The 27,176-nt window shown below is 44.8% G+C and overlaps 1 protein-coding gene across 1 annotated transcript in view; it reads left to right on the top strand.

Annotated features, from left to right (window-relative positions):
- SPMIP2 (sperm microtubule inner protein 2) overlaps positions 1-25,769 on the top strand; it is a 409,864-nt gene extending 384,095 nt beyond the window's left edge. The window contains exon 5 of the mRNA XM_085641738.1: positions 25,324-25,769. The gene's annotated coding sequence lies outside the window, so the exon portion shown is untranslated. The remainder of the gene's footprint in view (positions 1-25,323) is intronic.
- The last annotated feature ends 1,407 nt before the right edge of the window (positions 25,770-27,176 follow it).

Genomic DNA, 27,176 nt, shown 5'->3' with positions numbered 1-27,176 from the left:
TACAAGAAACTTGGTCACTCACAGCCCCACACAAACTGGGGTACAAAACATATAGTGTCTGCGCGATACCTTCAGTTAGAGGTAGACCTTCAAGGGGTCTTGTCATATGGGTCAAAATCACTCTAGACGTAGAAATATCAAGGTTGAATATTGCTTCACAAGATATATTGGGAATAAAGGCATTAACTAAAGATAAAAGGGAAATATATAAAATAAATACCAGACCAAGCACCTCTAGCAAAGAATCTCAAGTAAAAGAGCTGATGGAAATGTTTCTTAGTACAATTGACCCTAGGGCCACGGTAATTATAGGTGGTGATTTTAACCGAGGGAACATCTTTGAAGATGAGGATACGGCAAATAATATACCATTGCTAGAGGTTGGTTCTCCAGTACTGTGCACAGTAGCCGCCGCACAACTCATTTGACTTGTGGCAGGTCAGGGACTAAGGGCCTGCAATGGCAGGTTAACTTCTGATAGACCTAGTGTTCACACATTTATTAGGGGGACTTCCAAGAGTAACATTGATTATATACTGGTCTCAGTTAACTCCTGGAATCAAAGTCAGAGAAGATAGTGATCACCTTCCACTATGCCTAACAATAGCTGGTACTCTCATCGAATCCCCAATTAGGAGAACCAGTGATAAGGACTCCTCTCTTACTCAACCCCTAATCAGTAACAATCGAAGATCTTTGAAATGGCCATCTATAGTGGGCAAGGTTGAGACTATAACTAAGATATACAATACCTTCACAAAAGTTTTCCTCCCTTACATTGAACTGCCATCTGAGAAAATTCCTATAGTTGATCTACATCAAATTATGATAGAAAAATTAAAACGGATCATGACAAAACCATCTAGAGGAGAGGAGATGGGAAACACAGAGATATCTAGCTGTCACAACCAGTGGTATAATAAGGCTTATCGAATTGAAAAGACAGAACTGAGAATGGCAGCCAAATCTGGCAATATAGAGGCACTTCGAGACAAAAGGGTGAGGTATAAAAAGCTATTAAAAGAAACAAAGAGAGATTGGGATGACAGCATATGGTCTGATTTGATATTAGCAGCCAAAACTAAGGGCCATTCGGGCTTCAGGAGCCTAATAGCCAAAGGAAATAAAACAGGGAGAAGCAGCTTGGACCTCTTTTTGGACCCAAGCACATTGTAGCGATATGCAAACCATCTCTGTATCTATCAACATGGCAGAAACCCACACCCTACAATTTAGCATAGAGGAAACGTTTAAAAAACAAAACCAATTGTAATTTTGTTTATTGAAGTTTCTGGTAGTAGTACATAACAACGGTCGCAACTAGAACAATCTCTGCATGCACATTACAATACAGATTACCTTAAATCATATTTCCCAGTAATACACAGTTGAGCGTTTTCACATTACCATATCGTCACAGTACCAACTCAAGAGTTAAGGCAACGGCTAGGTTGGAGTAAGTCAGGGTGGTCGCGTAGGTATGCTGTAAGAGGCTCCCATATATCCAATGGTTTTGAAGCAGTTGGTAGTTCTTCCGCATATATTAAAAAACTGTCTCTACAGTAAACTGCATCATGTAACCAGTTTGCTAGAGTGGGGGTTTGTTTACTATTCCAATGTATCGCTACCCTGCGTTTTGCCAGGAGCAGTAATATGGCAATCAGCTTCTTCTTCGCAGATTTCACAGGTATATGAAGGCCTAACAAGCACAATTGTGGTGTACATGATAGTTCACACAAGATTAATATACCCAAGTGGTGAATCACTGTTTCCCAGTATTGTCGTATCCTATCACAATTCCATGCTAGGTGTGCAAAGTCCGTCTTATCAGCGCCACACCTCCTACATCGTGCAGTATCGCGTAATCCATATTTATGTAATTTGACTGGGGTATGATAGGCTTGATGTATATACTTATAGTGGATGATGCGAAGGTTACCATTGGGTGTGAGTAGTGTAATTAGTGCACAGCATGAGGACCAGTCATCCGTTAGGGAGATACCTTAAAGTTTGTTCCAATTATCTCGGGCCTTGTGTGTTTGCGTACCTATTTCTGCTTGTATCAGTTTGTATAGCCGCGATATCTTCGTGTGAGTGGAAATTGCTATAAACGTCTGCAGTGACTGTAATGCTGGAGGTTCGGCTGGGAATGTGGGATATAATTCTCTGATGGCTGCCCTTAGTCTGTGATAAATACATCTACATAGCAGTGATTGATTGCTGATGTAGGACAGGTCGTCAGGCGTGAGGAAGGCACCATTCGGATATAAATCACTCATCTGTGTTATGCCAACTCGTTCTAAGATCATCATGCTGTTCTTTTCTTGTGTAACTGATAGCGCGGGGTGATGGGCCAGCGGTAGATTTGGGGCATATATTGGGGATTTGTTCGCTCTTTGACTGATGCAATGCCAGGCCTGTGATGTCGTTTGAATTGTGTTTATTTCTCGCGCTGCCAGATGAGGGCGGGTATGTGTGAGTATACTTGATAGTGGTATTGGATCAGCATTACCATCCTCCACAGCAAGATGTGGCAGATATCGCACCGGGTGATACCAACAGTGCGCGTATTGTGCCTGTGCACATAAATAATATAAATAGATATCCGGGACCGTAAAACCTCCCGAAGCATATGGTAGTGACATGGTTTGAAGACTTATGCGGGCTTGCTTCCCGGCCCATATCAGTCTACTAAGGTTGGTGCGTATCCGGTTAAAAATTGGGGTAGGTGGCTTTATTGGTATATTAATAAAGAGGTATAATAGCTTAGGTAACAACACCATCTTTATTAGGGATATTCTGTCTGCAAGAGATAGAGGAAGTGTGATCCAGCGAGTTATTTGTGTTTCTATGCGGTCTATTGTGGTGCCATAGTTATACCCAAGTACTAAGTCAGAGTCATGCTGTGCCCAGATTCCAAGATATTTAATTGGATCTTCTTGCCAGACCAGTGGGAATTCCAGTGGTGGTGCTTTCGTGTTCTGTTAGTGGCATCACTGCTGACTTACTGCAGTTGATGCACAGCCCCGAATAATGTCCAAATTTGATATATTCTCACAGTATTGGGGAAAGATTCTCTGCTGGGTCTCGAAGATGCAATACCATATCATCTGCATATAACGATATAATGCCTCGTAGGGTGAACCGCAGTGCAGCATGTGCATATTTCTGACGTATCTTACAGGCCAGCAGTTCTAGTGCGATAGAGAAGAGCAATGGAGACAACGGGCAGCCCTGCCTGGTGCCACGTTGTATTGATAATTTGTCCGATATGTGTCTATTGACCTTAATACGGGCAGTGGGTTTGTTATATAATAGGGTAATCCAGTTGATGAACATGGGTGGTAAGCCAATTGCCTTTAATATCGCGAACAGATAGGGCCACTCGACAGAGTCAAAGACCTTAGCCGCATCCAGTAACACCGCCATAGCCTGCAGCTCCGGATTTAATTGGTGCAGAAGAGCGAAGATGGTGCGCAGTGGAACGCGCTGGAATAAAACCTGATTGGTCAGGCAGGACTATAATGGGCATAAGAGGCTGTAGTCTTGTGGCAAGTATCTTAACGTCTGTGTTTATCAACGATAGGGGTCTATAAGACTCCGCTTTTTCAGGTCTTTTGTCCGGTTTTAAGACTGCCACTATAAGTGCCTCACGTAGCGTTGGGGGGGGGGAGAATGTTATTATAGGCTTCATCATACATTTCTAGCAGGGTCGAAATAAGCAGGTCCGGATATGCTTTATAAAATTCAGCGGTGTACCCGTCAGGGCCAGGCGATTTCCCATTAGGTAATTATTTTATAGCTGTCTGCACCTCTTCCTCTGTTCTAGGTTGAGCTAGGTATTCACGGTGTGTGTCTGAAAGCCATACTAAGGCTATGTCCTTAATGTACTTCAGAATTTCAGCCTCGGGTGCAGTGTGTTGTGACTTTTAGAAGTCACCATATGTTTCTGCAAACGTGTTCAGTATGCCTTGGGTATCATAGTGTATCTGTCCACGGTCATCCTCCATCTGGGTAACCGTGTGTTGTTTATGTTCTGTGCGCACTTTTTGAGCTAGTATTCTGCCTTTTCTCCCCCCTCTCCTATCCCGCACGCCTCCTGGCGTCGAGAGGTCTATTTTATTTCATCATCTGCCAGTGTATTATATTGGTTCACTTCCTCCCGTAATTTGCTACAGTTGAGTGCACTATGAGTCTGGTCATATTCTACTTCTAATCGTTATATGCAACCTTCGCACAGCTCCAATTGCATTCTAATATCCTTCAGAATGCCAGCATTTGTGCTTATACGAATGCCTCTTAAGGTGGCTGTAAAGGCTTCCCATAGCGTAACTGCACTATCGACAGACTTTGCGTTATCTGCAAAGTAATCTTTTATTGCCGTCTGTATTGCGTCTTTGTAAATGGGATCCAGAAGCGCTGTGGCATTAAACCGCCATACAAATAGCGGTAGTATATATGTCGGAATCAAGAGCGCCAACAGAACAGGTTTGTGGTCAGAGAGTGTTTTAGGGAGGTGAGTTATGTCCTTTGCCCAAGTGGAGGCTTGACTTTTGAGTAGTCAGTAGTCCAGCCTCGACCAGCTGTTATTTGCGGTTGAGGAGTGGGTGCTATCACATACAGTTGGGTTACGCACACGCCACACGTCAAGCATGCGAAATTCTGTCATACCATTTAGAATGATCGAGACTGCCTGTGTATGCTGCTCAGAAGTGTTATGGGATCTGTCTTGTGTATCATTCAATGCCACATTAATATCTCCCCCCCCAAATCAGGTAGGCTTCGTATCTGTGCCCAGAGATTCATAAAGAAATCGGGGTCATCCGTGTGTGGACCATATACATTAATGATAACTATTTTAGTACCTCGTAGGACGCCCGTGATAATGACATATCTACCTTGTGGATCAATGATTGACTGGTCTCATAGGAAATGCGTACCTTATCGGATAATGGTAGTGACCCCTGGTGCATATGAAGAGTAAGTCGCAGATACCACAAGTTCAGCCCATCGGTTACCTATTTTATCTGCTTTGTGTCTGTGTAGGTGCGTCTCCTGGAGCAGCGCTATGTCAACATGATGTCTATCAAGATAGGCATAGACTTGCCTAATTTTTTGGGGATTATTACGGCCTCTTACATTCCAAGTTAGTAGTTGTAATGGCGTGATTTTAGCCGTGAGGTGTACGCTTGGCATTTCCAGTAATTTCCAATGGCTTTAGTGCGACATGTTTGTAACGTAGCAGATCTACGCTCATGTGTATCACTGTAGAAAGTGTGTCATTATCGTGTGCATAAATGCAAAATCCTAGCAGATGTGCGACCAACAATATAACAAAATCCTGTCCCTTTCCTCCCCCCACCCACTTCACCATTCCAAATATGGCAAAGACCCTTTAACTACTAACAAAACTATCCCTCCCTCAGTCCCGTCCCTAAGCGGATTACGAGATCAAGAAACGAGGGTTGTGGTACACATAAGGGGGGGCGACGAGCACCAGCTGACTACCCCAGCTGTAACGCTGCTAGGGGGACAAAGCCACAAACATTCAAACTTCTCAGAATAATGTGTGTCAACCTAATCAATAGATAATTACCCATACAACTGAGGTCCCAGGGATTGATCGTTTGGACATGTTGATTCATGACAATTAACCATTTAGCCACACTTACATATCCGGTTAATAACGAAAATACTTAGGATAACCCATCAGATGTACATGAGTCCTGCGAATCTACTGTAGTCTATTGCCTAGTAGTTAGTACCAATTCACGTTGGACGTAACATTTATTCTACATCTGAAGTATGGTCTGGGTCAGCATTCATACCCCTTGGTGATTTGCGTCAAAGAGCTTGTGGGTGCTTCAGCTGTAAGTATTTTTGAGCTTCCTTAGGATCGTTACAAATCGTACTTTTGCCATCTTCTGTAATTTTCAGACGAGCAGGGTATATCATAGCATAGGAAATGTTGAGATCTCTAAATTTCTTTTTCACGTCGAGAAATTTCTTTCTCGCTTCTTGCACTTGTGACGTGAAGTCCGGATATATGGAGATACTCATTCCTTCATGAGTTAGTGTTGCCAGCTCACGAGCTTTGCGAAGGGCCGCATCCCTATCTCTATAGTTCAGTATTTTGGCGATTATAGGATGAGGCGTTGCTCCAGGCACCGGCTGTGGCGCGAGAGATCTATGTGCCCGCTCAACAATGAAGACCTCGGAGAATGTTTCTCTGCTAAAGAGCGATTAATATTGCCTCAATGTACCGTTCCATATACCCCGTGCGCGTCGATTCCTCCACTCCCATAATGCGTAGGTTGCAGCGACGGGAGCGGGCCTCCAAGTCTTCAGTTTTGGCCAACAGGGACTGTAGTGTTTTATCAGCTTTCGTTTGTTTCAGTTCAAGTTAATGCTGCGAATCCTCTGTTTCCGATATTCGGCATTTCGCCATGTCTATACGTTCTGTAGGTTTGTCCAACCACTCTGACATGCGGTCAACACGATAGGTCAAGGAGTCTATTTTCCCATCAATGTTAGATAGAGTCGACTGTATCGTTGCAAACATCGATTGGAAATCCACAGTTGTTTCAGAGGCAGGCGCAGTTGCGTTTCCATGGTTTGGCTCCGGGGCCTCAGTCCGTGGCCGCCATTTTTCGCTGCTGTTCGAAATGTAGTTTGGGTAGGTTTATATCCGGTTTCCCCATTGCACTTGTTCACTCCAGGCAGTTTGCTTACTGAGTGTGCTAGCTGCAGTTCGGCAAATTGCGATATTCTCCAGGGTATACAATAACCTAAGACGCTGTGACAGTTGAAGATCGTGACACCGTTCAGTCCCAGGGGTATTTACTTACCCGAACAGGCACAGTAGTACGCACTCACACACTAATTGGGGGAGTGCAGAGCGCCTCTGTAGTCCACTGGGCTAGGCTAGCACCATTTACAACGAACCCCACGTAGTCCCTGCGCAGCCAGCAAGATTGTTTACAGGTCAACCTGCAAGTGCAGCTCTGTGGAGGCACAGTATGATCCTGTGAGTCTAGCAGTGGGAAAATGTTGGTCTTTCATTCCATAGGGCTATATTCCCAGAGCAGGACGTAATTTATGCTGTGGTTGATAGAGGCAGTGATAGTGTGTAGTATACATGCGCCGTGATCACACCTCTTTGCCACATACAGAGATCCACAGCGTTGTGTCTCCTAACGCGCTTCAGTGCCACATGTGAATTCTGCAAATGGCGGCCAAATTCGCAGTCTTGGGCTGTTCTCCCTCCCCACTTCTCCTCCGTACACTGGCACTGTATCCAGTCAGCGTCGGGGGGGCAGTCGTGTGTTCCGAGACTCCAGTAGTGCTCCCTGTGCCCCCGTCATCAGAGCCGATCACGGTCGTGGCAGCAGCATGGGTACACAATCCTGGGTGGGCCACGAGCAAGTGCTGCCCTTCACCGGCTCACGTCAGCAGCGTCAAGCCCCCGCATCCGTTCCTGATCGCTGGTGAGTTTGGCCTACGTATGTGTGGGCTGCAGGGAAATCGCTGCTGCTTGGCTTCAGCGGGCGCCTCTTACCAGGTACTCAAGCGTTGTTGGTCTCCCTGGGTCCGCGCCCCTCAGGCCGCACACCAAAACCGCACACTGAATTTGGCGCGGGGCTGGCGCTCGGTAGTCCGCTGATTTTTTTACCCACCTCAGCACGCCCAGGTGATTTAGTCTGCGGGAATTTTAAACTCCCGCGGCTATTCACCTTTTGCAGTCCGCAGCAGAGCCCCGGTACCAGATCCGCCTCTGGGCCTATCTCATCCAGGCGCACCCCGGCCTTGCGTACTGGGTATGCAACAATGTACGCGGCCTCCGACTCCCAGCTACTTCCCAGCGGTGGTTTCAGCTTCGTTTAGTGGTGTTTCAGATGGCCGCAAGGCAGAGCGAAGCAGGCTGACTGCTTTGTCGGTGTTCTCCGTCACATGGGCTTTCTATTTCAGAGCAAATCGCCGGCTACACACACAGGATAATTACAGGATCGTGGCTTGGTCGGGAGAGCTCGCCTACAGCGCGGCCATTTCCCAGCGTGGCAAGCTCCACCCCTAGCATAGAGGAAACATTAACAGCCATAGATGCTGTCAAGCCAGGGAAAGCACCAGGCCCTGACAATGAATGAATGTGTCCGTGTGTAATGTAAGTGGCGCTCACGTACAGTGCTCCAATACCTTTGGGACAAGTTCACGCTATATAAAACTGCAACATCAACAAACAAGCTTGCGTGCCAAAAGTGAGAGGGTTGAGGGCGGTGTGGCCGACAGCATACAAAGCGTTTCCCTTGCGGGAGCGAGCCAGGGGCACCATGTGTTTGTAAGTTAATTACAAACATATGGTGTTAAGCTCGCTCCCGCAAGGCAATCGCCACACGTGCACGCGTTGCCATTGAAGGCAATGGAACGCGTGCACGTTTTTGGCTGAAAAGCCGAAGCGATTGGAAAAGGTCTTTTTGCCTATGTAGCGCATGCGCAAAGCATGTGCGCTGCGTAGGCGAGACCTAAAAAGTAGGTCAATGCGGATTCAAAACGCAGTCCCGATATTAAAAAAACATAAGAACAGCATTACCAAAGCGGTTTCCCCTGCGCTGGAAGTCTACAAGTATAGGGCTCAATCGGCTGCCCTATATGGAGCTGAACTATGGAGGGGGTCTCTTGCAAGAACACTTTTTTGGGGGAAGAAAACAAGTTCCTCAGAAACTACTGCTGCCTCCCCGTAAGGACACCCAAGATCCCCATCACTATCGATTTAAATTTAAAGCGCCTATATCACCATACAATCTTAAGACCGCTGCTATTCTGGGTGCGACTTTGGACCACCCCTGAGTTAATTAGGTATAGGGAAGGCCTAGAAGAGATCCTAGGAATAGATCAATCACCCACTCTACCGTAGATCAAACATGTACGCATATGGTTTTGAAAATTGGGGCTTAAACACTTGTGGGAAACTCCTTCCTTAATGATACCATCTGTGAAAAAGACTCTTAAAAGCATATTTTGGGCATACATGCAAAATAGTGTTTCTCAAAGCTCTGCAAACGGCAGGTTGACACTCCAGTTTATTCTAGTAAAACCTCTCCCACTATACGAACCATATCTGGACGAAGTCCAGCCCCAACTAGCAAAATCTTTGTACATGAAATTCCGGAATGGGATTTTGCAAGTTCGCACCAACACCACTAAATGGGGTTGTATAAATGGTGAGCCAAATGATAATAGTTGTTTGCTGTGCGAACCTAACATGCTAGAAAATGACTCCCACATACTGTTCTTTTGCCCAGCATATGGCGTTCCTAGGAGCAAATGGATTAAACCACTATGCCGAAATTTGGGAATTAGATCATGCTCTGATGGGACCAGAATTTTAAAAAGTTATATTACACAGAATTGTTTTTTAGTGTCAGTAGATTTTTTTTTCTGTTAACCTAATACGAACAAAGAAAGGTTTAAAGTTCAAAGTGTCATGTATCAAGACCCTAGCATGTATGCAGATGCACTTTGTTTTTAATTGCCTGTGCAGAGCTAACCTGTAACATCAAAGAAGCTCAGATATCTCTGGCATTTCAAAGCATTAGTGTTCTGACTTTTCTCTTTGGTAGAGAAAATGTATAGTACATAGGGCCAGCATGTAGCTTTTTTGCACATTACAAATGCTTGTACTTTAACCAGGGTAAAACTCCAATCTTAATGACCTGTTAGCCATATATTATATGTATGCACGTGATACACAGGAGCTGCATGTAGCTTTTTGCACATTACATACGCTTGCACTTCAACCAGAGCAAATTCCAATTGTAATTAATGACTTGTCAGGCCTATATTTAATGTATGCACACGTAGTACATAGGAACATGATGTAGCTTCTTGCACATTACAAACACTTGCACTTTAACCAGGGTAACTTCTAATTCGAATTAATGACTTGACAGCCATATATTTTATGTATGCACAGAGGCTTGTTTGCAACAATAAGGATCTGTAAACATTGTTGGCACTTTATAGCATTGGCACTTTATCTACGTCGAGACCCCAACATTGTTTTTTTCTCTCTCATGTCTTTTGCCAGCATTTCGTAGCCCAAAGTCCAACCTGGAAGTCAGAAAAACGTCTTTTTTTTACAAGACCATTATTAAAGTTTATTATAATTAAAACAAGTTTATAAAATGTAAGTTGCCACAATTACTAATAATTTGTAAAATAATTCTACAAATGGTATTTGAAAATGTATCAACAATAACTGATAAATAAAATACACAGTATTAACATATTAAAATATGCTTTGCATGAACATATTTAACAAATATGATAACATGTTTTAAAGTATCTAATGTATATTAATAGTGCATGTATGATTACTACATGAATATTTTTTAAACCAAGGCAAAAAGTTTGAAAAGTATTAAATATAAAAAAAAAATTATTAACCAATGTGTAAAAATACTGGGATTTAGAAAGGTTAGAATAACTATTTAAATTCCAAACTTGGTCACATTGGTGTAAGTGTTAGACTCTAAAGGCTTCAGAATTACTATTCTCATCCCACACTTAGTCACTTTGAGGAATCGTGGGACACTAAATGGATCACATTTATTATTCCTACTCCAAACTAAAGACCTCATCACGATACCAGTCAGACCCGCCCCCGCCGCCCCCCCAGAGGCAGCCGGACCGCCGCGGTCTCGCCAGAACCGGCAGGCCGACCCCCGGACCACGACGCACGCATCAGGCACCCCGACAGACCACTGATTCGGACAGCCTTCCTCCGACCGTGATCTGATTCCGAGCACCTAGGCGGGGAAAATTCCTCCCCGCTGTATTACGATGCAACCGATGTTACTGCAGCGGTTTTATCTACAGCGGTGCACATATCCCTGAACATGTTGCTGCAAGTGCGTCCAAAATCACAGAAAACGTGAACTGTACACACAGGACATATGTGGGGATATGTCCTGTGTTCGTGTACCCATTGCTAGAGAGTGGCGGAATGTGCACAGTCCAGTCAATGGGGATACATACCCCAGAAGAACTTACCTGGATTCCCGCTCCTACATGGTCGTAGACATCAGGGTTCAGCTGCTAAGGTGTAGGGGGAACCTGGAGAAAGGCGTCCACAGCGTAGACTGCTGAGGAGAAGCAGAATTGGGTGAGTATGCACCCCTAAACCTTTGTTTCCGATGACTTGAGCCAGTCGGTCTGACCGCCACGGTCGGGTGGACGGAAAGCCACACCGTAATCCGGACGGTGGTCGGAGATCCCTGCACTGCCCTATAGTTGCTGTGTCTCTTCAGCCTCCATCTCAGTGGTCGGAGAAAGGCTGTTTGTGTTGGCAGTTTGTCAGCGGTTGGTCGGAGCACACAACGCACGCACCGCAATCCGGCAGCCGGACAGACCGACTCCGACAAGACAGCCGCGGCCGGACCGACTTCACTCCGACAAGACGCCAGCGGACCCACCACCCCCGAAAGAACAGCGGAAGCCGCTCCAACCAGCATCGCACTGAGGCCCCGAGTCCCTTCGGGGAAACTCCAGAGAGTCAGGTTTATTATTGCTAGTCCATTCTTAAACACAATGTAAAAGTGTAAAACCCTAAACTGTCTTAAATATTATTATTTTTTTTTATAGTTCTTTTTATTAAACCATTTCGACTGAGATACATCAATTACATATTAAGAAAAACTTTAACTTTTTTAATGTTCAAACTCGTAAATGATTTACTTGTTTTTTGAATAATTTTGAAATTGCTTAAGAGCCTGGTTTTTATGCAGAACAATTACTGAATATGTACAGAACAATTGCCAAAAGAAACGATTACTTAAATTGGTGAAATTTCTCTTTTCTGAATGTCTATTTGTTAACTGTGCATCTTCTATGGTTATTTAAACCCAATCAAGATTATTGAATTGACTAACTGCTCCCTTCTAGCTAGGTATAGCTACTTTAGAGTCTATCAAACGAGGTTCGGTCATGGCTCCAGGGGAGTGGCGATTCTCCTCCACAACTTTCTCCCAATGGCTGGATCCTGTGTAACCCGCAATGCTTTTGGGAGATTCATGCTAGTAGGGGGAGGGGGCTCCCAGCATATTTTCTGAAGTGTATATGTTCCCCCGCAGCTTGCCACTTCTACACTGATGTCACTCAAGGACTTAGTGCTCTCTCTCCCAGCCGCTAGGTTAATTATGGGGGGGGTGGGTACTTTAATGACTTCGTAGGTTGCTTTGATTCTATAAGGGCCTCTCATGGAATGTAGAGAGGATAGAGGCCTAGCCAGCTGGGCCTCCGGTTTGGGCCTTTGTTTGCTGGCTGGTCTAAAATCCTGTAGTACAAAAATGACCACATGCCTCAGCAGCCCACTGCTCTCTCCCGTATAGATCTTTTAAAAACTACAAGCCACCAACCTCATCTATATGCGGGGATCTCACAAGCTTGTTAGGTGCATTTTAGACCATCCACCAGTCAAGTTGGAAACACAGGGACAAGGAAATACAAACGAAAGAATCGTACAGGCCTTGAGGACTGACCTGGAGGTCTTCCTTGATACTAACTGCAGTTCAGGTGACTTCCCGGGTACTCTTTGGGAGGCTTATAAGGCAACAATGCAATTCCCGCTCCTAGAACAGGGGTTGGACCCGCAAAACACAGGCTCGAATAGCACAACTGGAGCTTTTGATCTTAAAGCTTGAGACCCATAGCTAGAGTAACTGGTCAGAACTCCTAAGCTGCCGCTTGGCAGCCAAGAGGGTTGATCTACGACAATTCTGCCTGGATGAGGCCCATAGATGCCAGGAAGCCTCTGCCTAATTTTTTTATGACTGGAGAGACAAGTCAGACAAGTTGTTGCACTGCATGGCTACTTGGGAATTAGCAGCTAGGGTAGTCCCCAGTATCACTGGTCCGAATGTCACACGGGCCGGGCCGTAGCCGTTATGTTTGCAAACAATTAAGATTTTCTGTGGCAGCAAGGCCCCACCCTCCCACGAGTTTGGGAGCCCACTCATCGTAGATTTCCCTTGCCCACTCTAACCCCCATGGAAAGGGAGGTCCTTTGGCAGCCTTTAATGTTAAGAGGAGCTACTTGACGCCCTAAAAGAACTTTCTCCGCGAAAAACCCCAGGCTCAGACTGGTTTCCCTACGGAATACTATCTCCAACTACTTGAACTTATTTTATCCCCTTTTCTAAATATGCTCCTTGAAGCGAATGACTGACCACTTTTTGCCCAAACTGGACCTAGTGACTATTGTGGTCCTGCTGAAACCCGGCAAGCCCCCGGACCATTGCGCCTTTTATCAGCCCAGCTCTCTCATTAACAAGGAGGTTAAACTATACGCTAAATTTCTGGCGAGATGCCCAACTCGTGCTTGGCTGCCTGGTTCATCCAGACCAGTGAGGCTGTATCCCCCGACAATTGCATTTGCAGGGTTCACCTCAGCCAGGCCAGATTGAGGGAGGTACACTGTCACAGCACTGATGCTTTTGAACTTCGAAAAGGCCTTCGATTCTTGGATTTGGCCTGTCTTCAAGAGGTGTTGGTCAAGATGGGATTGGATCCCAGATTCCGAGCGTGTGTCCGCATTTTATACGCTGGGTCACAAGCGCAGGCATGGGTGAACTGTGTGGTCTCCTGCATATTTCCAATTTACTGGGGCCCTGTCATTAGCAGACAGAATAACCCTCTATGCCGATGAGGTCCTCTTGCTTGTACATAGATACACTTGAACGTTTGTGACTAGGTTACACCGCACTCAATGTTGTTCCCTTGAATAAAAAGTGCTCACTCCTAGAGCCAATCGTCCAAAAAGCCCCAAACTACTACTAGAAAACACAGAAAGGAGGAGCACAAGCAAACAAAATTGCTGTTATATATTGACTATGATAATTCTTCACAATGAAGGGCAACAAGAGGAGGCTAAAACTACACAATAACAGAAACAGACATCAGAAAATCTGTTTTGCTTTTTATGAAATTCACCTTTTATTCCTTTCTTTCCTGTACATAAAGACAATAACACGAATACAGCCAAGGGCACAGCCTAGGCGCCTCGTCCTTATCCATAAGGAATTCCTCAGGGCTGCCATAAAAATATAAATCCGCACTTAAGACAAACACTTAGCATAAATCAAATTCAAGGTACAAATAGACAAATAAAGTCATGGACATACACTGTAGACATCTCTACTTATTAAAAACATCTCAACAATGTTAATCCATGTAACAAAGTTACCATTCCCATTGCGAGGTATAACCCCATTTGGAAAAAGTCGATACTGTGATTTACATTTCTTTCAAAAACTCAATTATGAGTTCCTGGTACCTCTATGATAAGAACTTCTGATTGGATACATTGGTATCCATAGCACATCCTCCTCTTTAGTGTAAGCCATTGCCTCTTAATCAAAAGTTGGGTAATTAGTTCTATCTCCATACCAGTTTTGTTTGATGACTTATTACATTATTTTCCTTCATGTCTCTCCTAAAGTATCACATAAATAGCAACAGCCTTAAAAAATCCTATATGTCAGAATATAGGCCCAAGGTGAGTACAAAAATGTTTGACAGCTTACCAGAATTTCTTGGTCTTTGCAAACCATCTTTATTGAGCTTCCATCATACTTCCCACAATGTTCCCCAAAGTCAAAGGGGAGAATTCCTTACAAAAAAAGTGAAAAAGCCATATATTCTAATATTGAATTATCATTGCCTCAACAGAGTCAATTTTTATCCCTGACCTGTTGTCACGATGGACCGCCCCGAGACACAGAAGGAGGAGACTGTGATCCCTTACCTCCTTACATTTCCCCTGTGTTCTATTTGCAGACACCCACAACAGGAGACTGTGTTGAGCCCTTTAATTCCACAGACTTCCTGGAACACACCTCCGGTCATGTGACAGGGTCACATGCTCCAATGGACAGCACCGTAACGGAGGAGACTAGCTTTTTAGCGGATCCACAGTGGAAGGAAGGTGTACATCACGAGGCTGAAACAGGAGGAAATACTAACGAAGGGCATCTGGAGCGGAGGAGCAGCAGACACCCGACGCAATCTACCACCCCAACCGCTGGGAGTGAAGAGAAGACGCCATCTGAAACACCGGGATGCCGGGATCTTGAATTGCAGAGAAGGGAGCCGGAGCCCCTCCGGTACCATCAGCTGACCCGCCGCGCTCCTGGAGGAGCTTGGCTACACGAGGTACGTAATCGAATCCGGGACTGGTTTGGGAAAGGGAGGCCGACGGGCAGAGGCTCCGGTGAGGGGGGGGAGGGAAAGATTGATTCATTCTTGCCCCAATAGTTTTTCTTTACATTCTAGTACCGGGTACAAAAGTGTTAAGTAAAGAAAACACGTGGTGGCGGTATATTGGTGTCCTTCCCTCACTCCCCTTCTTCCCCTGAGACAGGTTCATAAAAGACTCCTGAAGCCCCATAATCACCAAACGGAAAAGAGAAGACCCCGGACACTTCCTCTGGAAAGAAGACGGAAGCTGTATAATCTCCTGTGTTTAGTCATGTAAAACCGTTACAATAAAGAAAGCTTTGAGTTCACCAAACTAAAGTCCTTCTCTATCCCTCTGTGCCCATTACACCGGTCTTGAAATCTATTCTAGCTCACACCTCGGTTGCCTAAGGCTAGTTGTATATATTGGCAAAAGAGCTACTCACCCTGCAACACACTCCAAAATTGCATGTGAATTCCATTACCCAAGTCCTTCTTATTTTGACCAAAGAACTTCATTACTGCTTTCTATTTTTTCTGTAGTTCGACAAAACAAGTCAAATATCCCTTTAGGACATAAAGAGAGAACAACACATCTTCTAATTTCAAACGCTACTCTTTAAGGCCTTCCCAACTACTAAGCATCTTTTGACTCAATTTGACATCTGTCTACCAGTATGCTCAACCTAAAGAAGCCCACGCAGTAGTACCATCAAAAATGATCATTCCCTGAGCTAAAAAAAAAGTTCCAGTACTCCATGATACTGGCATACAGATGCCAATGGCTTACACTAAAGAGGAGGACACGCTAGGGATACCAATGTATCCAATCAGAAGTTCTCATCATGGAGGAACCAGGCACTCAAAATAGAGCTTTTGAATGAAATGTAAATCACAGTATCAACTTTTTCCTAAATGGGGTTATACCTCGAATTGGGAATGGTAACTTTGTTACATGGATTAACATTGTGTTAAGATGTGTTTTAATAAGAACAGATGTCTAATGTACATGTCTATAACTGTTATTTCCCTATTTGTACCTTGAATTAGATTTATGCCAAGTGTTTGTCTAAAGTGTGTATTATTGGCAGCCCTGAGGAAGTTCTTATGTAGAAGGACGAAATGCATTGGCTGTGCCCTAGGCTGTGTTCGTTTTGCTGTCTTTATGTACAAGAAAGAAAGGAACAAAAACAAAATTTCATATAAAGCAAAACAGATTTTGGGATGTCTGTTTATGTTGTGTAGTTTTAGCCCTCCTCTCGTTGCCCTTCAGTGTGAAGAATTATCATAGTGAATATATAACAGTAATTGTGTTTGCTTTTGCCCCTCGTTTCTGTGCTGTCCTCTTGTTTATGGCTCGGTCAGTGGAAACTGAAACTCACCTCATTTCTATTTTTGATGCATTCAGAGAGGCATCGGGACCGACTGTAAAGTGGCCCAAATCACTACTGATCCCCATCCGAGGTGACAAACTGGCACACGGTCCTGCCGTTCTGGCATCTAAGCGTCTGTTACATAGGAATTCATATGCCATGGGTGCCAGACCTAGCATGGAGTCTTAACCTACGCCCCTTCATCCACATGATTTAGATAGATGGGCTAAATTGCCACTCAATGTACTGGGTAGGGTGGCTCTGTATAAAATGTTGGGCCTCCCAAGACTCCTGTATGTCCACCAGAATTTTCCCCTTCTCCATTCCTAACCAATTGTTCATTGCCATGACGTCTCAGACTCGGACATTCCTTTAGGCCAATAAACCTCCCTGGATCTCCTTTGAGAAGTGTGTCTGATCCACTTACGATGGGGGACTAGCACTGGCCGAAATCCGTTTCTATTACAGGGCAGCACAGGCCATGGTGGTAAAGGACTGGCTCTGCGGGCGGTGGGCAGATCCCGGCTTTAGGGTAGAGGTCTCCTTGATCAGCTTTGATAATATTGTGGGTATGCTTTATGGCACACTGATACCTCACTTGCTCCCTCCCAGAGATCACTAGAATTGTTTTCTTGGCATAGAGAGCTGTCTTACGATGGACAGAATGGGACTAGCGAGTGATGCTGGGAACTACCCAAGGGTTGGTAGATCGCTGGATTGAGTGACGCATCTCAATGGGTTCAGGGGGTGGGACAACATATGCATTGCCTGGTTGGGTGACATTTGGATGCGTGGCAACATGAAATCCTTTGAAGACCTCCAAACAGTTTCAGGGCTCTCCATTTTCATCTTGAAAATTTTTGTATCTTGTAGTTTTTCAGAATGGCTACTTCTAGGAAGACCGGATTCAAACCCTGCAGAGAGTGTGGTGGACACATGTCTATCACGGATCCGCATGATGACTGCTGTGGTGTTTATCCTCGGACCACGACGTCGAGGAATGCAGGAGCTGCAGGAAAATGAATCCTAAGGCTATCAAAGAACGTGAAGCCAAGTTGTTTATGGCAAAAGCCAAGCAGAAAAAGAGAGGTAGGAAGAGGGCGAAGTCTTCGTCTTCTCACACTTCAAGGTCAAAGAAGCACAAAAAATCCAAGAGGAGACATACCTCTCGACATCGATCTTCGAAGGCCAGGGTCTCGAGGTCGAGATCGCCAATTCCAGCTGAGCAACCTCGGAGAAGGGACTTCATCTCTCCTACTCCTTCTCCTCAAGCGACGCCAGTACCATCTCCCGCTGCAGCGTCGCAGATTTCAGAGGCTTCTTCGCTTCATGAAGAATCACCGGCTCCAGCGACGTCACCGGTGCCGGGTGGTTCCTCTCCGGGCCGTGTGGCTTCACCTGAGCGAGCGTCGTCCCCGGCTCCGCAGGCTCCAGTGCAACCTCAGGTGACTCCCCTACAGGAAGGTACGGATCCATATCCTCCTTTTCCTGCTCCTGGGGCTGACTCTTCGCATTTTCTCAATGCGATGTTTGGTTTATTTACAAGAGCCTCGACTCCATCCGGTGCGCCTTCTGGCCCCGTGGGTCCTCTGGCATTCAACCTGGGTGTGCCTCAGTTCTATCCCCAGGCACCTTTCATGCCGTCAACTCCGGCTTGGCATTTCCCAGCGCCGAGATCGTGTACTCCGGCTTCCCGGACTCCTTCAGCTGCTGAGTTTGCTCCACCTCGGATTCGATAGACGTCGAGGTTCGATGTTGAGGCTTCTCCATCGGCGCTGCTGGTGTCTTCTCCAGCGCCACGTGGGGCTCCACCGACGCCGTTGCCTGAGCAATGCTCCAGGGGAGAGGCTCAGAGATTGCTTGAGGAGGAGGAGTATTTGCAAGAACAGGAGGAAGGAGAAATTGTGGACTCTGTGGATGAGTTCGAAGGCCTTCAGGAATCTAGTGGCCTAGAAACTTTCCCTGAGTATGACTTACCATCTGCAAGTGGATGTGTTGTGCAGGACGTTGTACCGTACCATGTTGTCAGAAAGGCGGCAGCTGATATATTGGGCCTTAAACTTCCCTCTGCTGAGATTAAGTCCAATATACTGACGGACGTTTTGAATCAACTTCTGGGACTCTACTTTGTCTGCTCCGGCTGTATCTCGTTCTATTTCAAGAAGATACAAGCCTGCCCCTGGTGATCCGGCTTTTTTGTCATCACATCCGACACCGGAGAGTCTAGTTGTTCAAGCTTCTTGCTCAAAACAGTCTTCTGGTGCTTTTCCTACCATTTTGGGTGACAGGGACTCTAAAAAGATGGAGCAAGCTGCGAAGAAGATGTTTTCTTCTGCGAGTATGGCTCTAAAGTTAACTAATGCGACTTGCCTTCTTGGACGATATATACATGCATTGATGGACTCTATTGTTCAATTGGCTCCTAAGTTGCCTGAGGAGGATCGTGCCAACTTCTTGGAAGTCCTTTCAGATTCGCAGGCTGCAGCACGACAAGCGATTCAGTCAGGCATGGACACTGCTGACTCTGTGGCTCATGTTATGGGGTCTTCTGTGGCCACAAGGAGATAGGCATGGCTCAAGTCTTCAGGTTTTTCGGCTGATGTGCAGGCGACCTTGTTGGATTTGCCCTTTGATGGGTCAAGGCTCTTTGGTTCGAAGGCGGACTCAGTCTTAGAACGTTTCAAAGACAGTAGAGCTACCGCAAGATCTTTAGGCCTCCAGGTGCAGTCTAGAGATTATGGGTACAAGAGATATCAGGGCTTTGGTAGATCTGCTTCCTTTTGTGGCCGCCAACAATTTCAGCAGAGCCATCAACAGCAAAATCCCTTGTACAAATCGTACAGAGGGAAGAATAAGAGGCCTCAGGGGTGCAAATCGTCAACAGACCTCCTCCTCTTACTCTACCTCCCCTCCTGCCACCGTTGGTACATCAGGAAAGCAGTTCTAGATTCCCCATCTTAGAACATGTTGGTCCAGTTGGAGGTCGGGTGTCTCACTTTCTACAAGATTGGAGACTGATCACATCGGATCGTTGGGTCTAGAATCGTGTAGAGAATGGGTACGCCCTCCCATTTTTGGAGTTTCCTCCTCCTTACCCTTCTCGCCAGGGTGGTTGTTCAGAAGACCACTTGCTGCTTTTGCAGCAGGAGGTTCTTACATTACTCCAAAAAGGTGCGATAGAGGTGGTTCCAGAGCAGGAAAGGGGTCAGGGTTGTTACTCCCGATAGTTCCTGATCCCCAAAAAGGATGGTCGTTTGAGACCAATCTTGGACCTCAGGATTTTGAACCTTTACCTCAGGCAGGAAAAGTTCAAAATGTTGCCCTTGGCTCAGGTTCTCCTTGCGCTGCAACAGGAAGACTGGATGGTGTCCATCGATCTGTAGGATGCATATTTTTATCTTCCCATCCTGAAGTCGCATCGGAAGTATCTCCGGTTCACGGTGGGATCGCACCATTACCAGTTTCTTGCATTCGGTCTCACTTCTGCGCCTCTAGTCTTTACAAAGGTGATGGCGGTGGTAGCGGCTCATCTCAGAAGGTCAGGGGTTCCTGTTTTCCCCTACCTGGACAACTGGCTGTTGAAAGCGGAGTCTCCAGAGTTGGTTTCGCGCCACTTGCAAGTGACAACTCATCTGTTGTTCAAGTTGGGTTTTTCGATAAATGTACCCGAATCTCCCCTGGTGCCTTCTCAGCGCAGCCTGTTCATAGGGGCAATACTGGAAACTTCTGTGTGTTGCGCATTCCCGCCTCCGCAGAGGATTCTCGACATACAGGAAATGATTCCTTCATTTCACGATGGAGCGGTTGTTCCAGTACTGAAGGTTCTTCGCCTGCTCGGTCTGTTCTCTTCCTGCATTCTGTTGGTCAACCATGCACGCTGGCACATGAGGGCACTCCAGTGGTACCTCCGCAGGCAGTGGTATCAGCACAACGGAGATCTCGGGGAGAATATCAGAATCTCCAGAGAAGCTGCAGCAGAGCTGTCTTGATGGAGTGTGCAGGGCAACCTGTCTCAAGGAAAGCTCTTTCAGCCTCCTCCGCCTATGTGATCACGGGTGCCTCCACTCTAGGGTGGGGTGCTCATCTGGGGGATCTGGAGGTCAAAGGCCTTTGGTCACCAGAGGAAAGGTTGCTTCACATCAACCTTCTGGAATTGCAGGCGATACGTTTAGCACTGAAGGCTTTTCTCCCTTCCCTTCGCGGTCAGTCGGTTCAGGTCCTGACGGACAACACTAACGCGATGTGGTATATCAACAAACAGGGAGGTGTAGGGTCGTATCGCCTCCGTCGAGAGGCTCTGCGGCTCTGGTCCTGGGCTCGGGGCCAACGGATGTGTGTTTGCAAATCATCTGGCCGGTGTGCTGAATGTTCGTGCGGACAGTCTGTCGGCGTTACTCGGCCGATTGTGAGTGGCGGCTTCATCCGGAGGTGGTCCATCGCATCTTTCAGATGTGGGGATCTCCTCGGTTGGACCAGTTTGCCACGCTCGAGAACGCGCACTGCCCATTATTCTGCAGTCTCCAGTTTCCGATGCAGGGAGCTTTGGGGGATGCGTTTCAGATGGATTGGAGCTCACAACTCCTTTACGCGTTTCCTCCCATACCCTTGATTCCTCGGGTTCTGAGGAAGATTCGCCAAGTCCGGTCCCAAGTTATATTGATCGCCCCGGATTGGCCAAGAAAGGTGTGGTACACAGACCTACTTCACCTCTCGTCGCACCCTCCGCTCCGTCTCCCTCTCAGGGCAGACCTCCTCTCGCAGTCACTGGGGCAGGTTCTACACCCCCACCTCCAGAGCTTGCACCTTCATGCCTGGAGATTGAATGGGGCAACCTGAGTTCCTTCTCTATCCCGCCAGAGCTAGTGAACGTTATTTTATCATCCAGGCAACACTCCACTAAGTCTGTTTACTATTCCAGATGGTCCAGATTTGTTAAGTGGTGCGGAGAGAGAGACAATGACCCTTTGAAGGCTCGTTTGTCTAATATTTTTGAGTTTTCTCTATCTTTAGCACAGCAAGGTTGTGCGGTATCCACTGTTAAGGGCTATTTATCGGCTTTGTCAGCCTTTTTATGTTTGCCCGACCAGCCGTCTTTATTTAAGTTCCCCATTGTCATGAGGTACATTAAGGGCCTTACAAATAAGTTTCCTCCCACACCTTTCATTATGCCTCAGTGGGATTTGAATCTCGTACTCACTTTTTTAATGGGTTCTCCGTTTGAGCCTCTTCACTCTTGCCCGTTGAGGCTTCATTCTTTTAAACCGTTTTCTTGATTGCCATTACCTCGGCTAGGAGGGTAAGTGAGCTTCAAGCTCTTAGTTCGAAACCTCCTTTCCTGACCATTCATGCGGATAAGTTGGTTCTAAGGACCAGAGCTGCTTTCCTTCCCAAGGTGGTTACCCTTTTTCATATGGGACAATCCATCACTTTACCCACCTTTTATCCTCCCCCTCACCCTTCCAAGGAGGAAGAGAGACTGCATCTGTTGGACCCTAAGAGGGCTGTCGGGCTTCTATTTGGATCGGACTAGAGATCGGAGGCTGGACGATCAGCTCTTCGTGGGCTATGTTGGGAAAATGAAAGGCAAGACAGTGCACAAGAGGACGCTTTCCAGGTGGATCATCTTGTGCATTAAGATCTGCTACGCCCTGGCCAAGAAGGAACCGCCTGAAGGTATCAGAGCTCATTCCACCAGAGCTAAGTCTACTTCTGCTTTGGCTAGAGGTGTTCCTGTTCTTGATATCTGTAAGGCAGCAACCTGGGCCTCCCTACACACCATTGCAAAGCATTACTGCTTGGAGAGGTTAGGAGGGATGGCCATTTTGCTCGCTCTGTTTTGCAGGATTTTTTTGTCTAGTCAGGTGGACACCCACCTTCGGGAGAGGTACGGCTTTGGGAATCTATTCAAAAGGTGAGGAATCCACAGACAGAAGAATCCATCAGAAGAACAAGTTACTTACCTTCAGTAACGCTTTTTCTGGTGGATACAATATCTGCCTGTAGATTCCTCACGCTCCCACCCGCCTCTCCGTTGTCCATCTGTTTCTACCCAAATATTTTTTATTTTAATATATCTTAATCAGGTTTATATTTTAATATTGAGAAATGCTTTTTCTGTAGCTATTTCTCTATGTATTTCTTGATTATGCATTTGTGAATTTATATATATGTATATATTTGATATGCTATGTGTGCATTTGAAAATGTGTCGGTCCGCCCGTTTGCCACGGTGGCACGAAAAAAAATGGGTGGAACGGACGTCAGCACGCCGACGAGGTCTTTATGTGGCTCCGATGACGTCATACGGTGTCGCGTGCAGAGCCGTGCTATTGTGACGTCCTAGTCGACGTGGGCGAGCTAGGAAAGAATTTTCCCGCGGAATGCTGGCGCAGGGGGTATTCAAAAGGTGATGAATCCACAGGCAGATATTGTATCCACCAGAAAAGGCGTTACCGAAGGTAAGTAACTTGTTCTTTTGTTTCGGCTCCTTATGGGCCAGTTAGCCAAGGTATTACAACACACATGGGCAGGCCTGTAACCCAAACCTGGAGCTAATAAACAATGTAAATGTACAATGGTTCAGGTTCCTGGTTTAAAGAAGAAACAATTGACTTCAAATGGTTCATTTAAAGAATCTCATCCAAAAATCATAAAATAATACAGTATACTTAAGAAATTATTAAAAGATATTTTTTGTAAAGTAGAAAAATTCAAATATACAATAATACAAAAGGTGCTCATAACCTCTTCGATGCCGATGACGGAACGGTTCCGTCATGCACGCCGGTTGGCTGTGCTTATGACGGAACCGTTCCGTCATGGCCCCGCCCGCGCTCAGATCTTTCAGCACTGCGCGGGAATCCGCGCAGCGCTGAAGAGGTTAAGGTTACCAAACATATGTCAATAACAACGGACAAACTAAATTGTAAACAAAAATAGTAATGGCAAAAAAGGAAAAATTGTATACAATAACAGGTTTGTAGGATCACAAAAATATAAAACACTTAATGCTTCCTCTTATTTTTTGCAAAGGAAGACTTCCACGGCGTTTCGACAATATTCATTTGTCAGGTCATCATCAGGACAGAACATATAAAGAGCAACCATCAATCGTTCAAGCAAAGCTGGCTCAATCTCAGTCATCAAGAAAGCGTAAATCTAGCACCACGATTCATTCAGGATATTATTCGTAAGAGGCCAAAAGATATTTGATTTAACGTGGCTGGGGGACTGTTGAAGTCTCAAATTGAGATTGCGATCCAATCCATATAGTTTAAATTACTGAAGTCAAAATTCCCTTCTCTAGTCAATGCATTCCAACGTATGCGACAGTTAGCCAAGGGAGGCCTTTCCCAGATCTACAGAACCCTGGTAAATGACTTCAATTAAATATACACTGATGCACTTAAGGGAGCGTTGGGAGTCCACTGGAGTAGGTGCAGTGGAGGGAGTCATGCTTGGCACTTCGAACCATAGCGATTTCAGCTCGGCTGAGTCTTGTTCAACTGAATTACCTGCACCTACAACACACCCAAGCACTTGTGGAGAGCTCACAAACTTCCCAAACCTGCATGCAGTAGATGTGGGAGGGACATAGGCGATTTTTATGGTCTGGAAGAGTCTCTTCATCCAGAAGTACTGGCTCTCTACATTCATGGCCTTATCAGCAGTTCTGGGCAGAGCCTTGAGGCATCACCAAGAGTTCGGTTCTTGGGTCTGGTGGATGAGGTGGGAGGACCAAGGGGGACCAGACCTAGAGGGGCTGGGCACATTGATCGTGAAAAGAGATGTGGCTAAATACTGCAGGTCACCAGAAGCCTCAACAGTGAAGGCGTGGAGGGCGTGCATGAACAGCTCTGCTAAATTGGAGGAACCAATTTATTTAGCCTAAGGATGCCCCCAAGAAGCACCAGAAGCTATGAGGGAAATGGTGGGATGACTGGAGGCTGCATCTATGGGTGATCCGAGGGATGAAGAAGGTTGAAATGGGGGGGGGGGGGGGGGGGGTTAACTACTAGCAACGTATAACAGATTATGTGCGGGGTCTTGTGATGGATGTGAGTATTAAGTGTCTGTATTAGAACTAATAAACTTTGTTTTAATTTTTTTTTATTGTAACCGAATGTGATGATGTGTTCTTTTCAGATGTACAATTTTCACCAGTAAAAGAGGAATCTAATGTAAAGTTCAAATGGCATCCACATTAGAACATTATATGGACTTGAATTCTGAAATAGATGCCTTTTGATTTTGCACTGAAATAAGGTATGCTTTGTACAAAACGTTAGAGCAGTGGTTCTTAACTTTTTGACTTCTGTGGACCCCCCACTTAATTACTGGAATCTGGTACCCCCACTGAATAATTATTGGAATTCTGTGACACTGTCCTAAGCAATTTCCAGGATATGAACGTCAAAACAGTATACTAATTTACAGATACAAGCATTAATCAAAAAAATACAAATGTTTGCTCCTTTATGTGCATACATTTTATTAATCTGTATATATATATATATATATATATATATATATATATATATATATACACACACGTATATACACACACATTTTTTTAACCATTTGCAGACCCACTGAGTAGGAATGGCAGACCATCAGCATCTCCAGACCACAGGTTAAGAACCGCTGCACTAGAGTACTAATAGTATAGTTGGATATAATATTTTACCACACTTTAATAATTCTTGTTCTGTTTTTATAGGGCAGCCAAAATGCTCAGCACAACACCGCTGCAAAGAATAAGTATATATCGGCTACTTTAAAGGGATAAATGGTACCAACTACTGCCTCTACTGAAAAATAATTTTGATGAATTTTTGCAAATAAGGCTACTCAGCTGTCAGCAAATTGCCTCGCTTTTACGGGAAACTTGATACAACATAATACTTCTATATTCACAATAATTTTTTATATTTTTTTCTGATCAAACCTTCGCAACAAAGTCCCAGAAAAAAGTAAAGAAAATGATACTTTTAAATTCAGAATGATAGTTTCTGCCTAAGCAAACTTTCTCAGCAAATTACCAGTAAACTGGACAGGTAATAATCCTTTGAATGAATTTTTATGATCAGACATTTGTTCTTTTTCAAAAAAGTCTTGAGTCAACACATCAGTTTCACAAAAAAGATGAAATATATGATTGGGTGTAAAACTGCAACTTTATTAAAAACAGAGGCTTGTTAACTGTATTGAAAACTTTATTGCACCAAACTCCATATAAATAAACACTTAACAATAAGGAGTTAACTGATTTCATTAAATATTAACACAGCTTGTCTCAATGTTCCTCCATCATTAAAGAATTACACGAGTGATTTAAAACAGTAGAAATCAGATTTAAGCTTATTTGTTTTGCAATGATCTAGCTTTGAGCAGTTAATGGATTCTACATTGTTTATCCCATTAAATGGACACTGTGGTGAAGAAAATGGGCTGTAACTACTTGTAACTACCTACTGTTATGATATTCCAATACTCTGCTGTTGCCCAGAAACTCCAAAGGTTTCCCCCTTTCCTTTTCATGTAGCCACTTGCTATTGGCAGCTATAAAAGTGACAAACACAAGAAAGTGTGTCACTGTTTTACTAGATGTCTGTCTGAGCACTCCCTGCATGGGAAAGTTTGTTAGTTCAATATCCTGTCAACAATGGGTCGAATAAGCGAATAGTACTATATTAGAACATATAATTCATCATATGCCAATGAATCATCATTGCAACTTTAACATTGAAATGCTTTTCAAAGGGATCCATTTGTACTCCTCAAACGTGTCACTAAAGGTAAAAAGTATTCTCACATACCTCTATTCCGATGTTATCTTGCTGAATACCAAGTGCTTACTTTGGGTTAAAAGACGGACTCTGAACAAATCATCTATGTTAGTACAAATATTGCTACATTATATTGTCGGCACAATCCCTTGGAGGAGGACATAATGAATGGATATTCCACACTAGGTAGTTACAATTGCTTTTATGTGGAGAGTCAATGCAAATGTTAAACTGCTTGGGCAAACGTATGAATTGAAACACATTAGAATCAGAATTTAAAACAATCATTCCTTGTTTTCAGATAAACATCATAACCTCTAGGCGAACTATTACACACAAAAATGAGATTTTGTTAAAGCTGGTAAAAGGGATCCGTTATAATGTTCAAAGGATGTCACAAAACATCTACTGCACATTCATTTTCAAGAAGAGCTCATTTAATCCTGGTTACTCAAAATAAAGGTACAGTGTACAAGGTCAAAAGAGTTCCTTCTAGTCCTGCAGAATGTTACTGGGCACATCAGAAAAACATTTTGTGAGATTTCTTGCTTTTTCAATAAAAATCGGAAAGAACCTATCAAATCATTACAAAAATCACTTAATACTGTTAATGTAGATATAAACTGATAATCTTTCCCAGAATTTGAAAACCTTTTAATTTAATTGGCAGTTCTACATCAAATGTGTCTTTGCAACAAAAGCTATGCAGTTCACAAAAATGTACCTCAACAGATACACTGCTGTTCCCACCAATTTTTTACATAAGTTATACAACGAAAAGCAA

This window comes from Triturus cristatus, chromosome 2_2 (genome assembly GCF_964204655.1).
Source record: "Triturus cristatus chromosome 2_2, aTriCri1.1, whole genome shotgun sequence".
NCBI lineage: Eukaryota > Metazoa > Chordata > Amphibia > Caudata > Salamandridae > Triturus > Triturus cristatus.
The sequence above is the reverse complement of the archived record's forward strand: the minus strand, read 5'-3'. Positions and strand labels throughout refer to the sequence as shown.